A 1,386-nucleotide genomic window follows, 5' to 3' on the forward strand; every position below is an offset into this window, starting at 1 on the left:
GAGTACTTAGATTGAAAAGGGAGATTGTTATGAAAGGTTAATTAAAAGAAAAGGCTGAATGAAAATACGTAGTGTCGAATGGACATACGAAATAGAAATTGCTTTGGAGAAAGTGAGTCAATGAGAAAATTGAGGGGGTTTCACACTACCGAGCCATAATGCCATATATTGAAGCATCTAATATCCTTGACATTTCATCAACCATTGCTAACTTGACAAAATCATAAAACTATACAATTAATACCCCATTATATAAACCCACCAAATTCATGCAACAGTAACACCAAATTGTATAAACACCCACATTCCAGGTTCTCGATCAAACTAACTACTATTAATTAATAATCCAACTTCGAATTGAATAGGCATACACATTATAGTTCTAGATCAAACGAACTACTCATTCAAATAATCCAACCTATACCAACCAATTTCTTCTATCCCAACTTCGTTACACATTTTTTCTCAAATCAATGAATAAAAATCTGAATTTTACCAGAAGATTACCTATACTCAGATTTCCGTCCGTCCCATCCACCATTAACTCGTTAAATTAAATTCGTACAAACACCTGCACACAGGTTCCAAACCCAAAAATTATACTTAGTATGCATGAATTGACAATTTTAATGATTAAATTTTAAAATTATTATGAATAAACCCCCAATTAAAAGAAAGAAAATTCATAGTCAAGCAAATATCGTAGAAATAAATAGTTAAAACTTACTCCCACCGTATTTTTTTAAGAGATACACTTGCCTTTTCCGGCCGTATTTATTTAAGAGATACACTTGCCATTTTTAGTAACTTATCAACCCCACCATCTAATTAAATAATACATCTAATATACCCTATCACCCACCATCCTATTAACCAAATATTTTCATAAACCCACCCCACCCTCCACCCACCAAAATGACATGGTCCCCACATATTTAATTATTAAAATATCTATCCAACCCCACTTGCTTTATTATTTTATTTCATTCAATTATTCTTCTTAATACCCGTGCCCGGCCAAGTGTATCTCTTAAAAAAATACGGAGGGAGTAAAATCAAATTGGAAAAGACAGAAACAAAACTTTAAATCAAATTGGAAAAGATAGATGAACCTATTTAAAATATCAATATAGCAAGTGAGAAAAAACAGGATTAATCATACCAACACAATTTTCTTCTTGGTGGAGGAAATTGATTAACTTACATTTGATTTATAAACTTTTTAAAAGTGTTTGATCAGGATGGAGTTTAAAGGATTAATTAGGGGGAGGGAATGGAAGTTTCTGGTGGAATCCATGGGATGGAAATCAAATTTAATGGGTTGAGGATTTTGAAAGGAGAGAGGCGATATTAGAGGAGATGAGCGATATGAGCGATATGAGGTGA

The sequence above is a fragment of the Spinacia oleracea genome, chromosome 3 (assembly GCF_020520425.1).
Source record: "Spinacia oleracea cultivar Varoflay chromosome 3, BTI_SOV_V1, whole genome shotgun sequence".
NCBI lineage: Eukaryota > Viridiplantae > Streptophyta > Magnoliopsida > Caryophyllales > Amaranthaceae > Spinacia > Spinacia oleracea.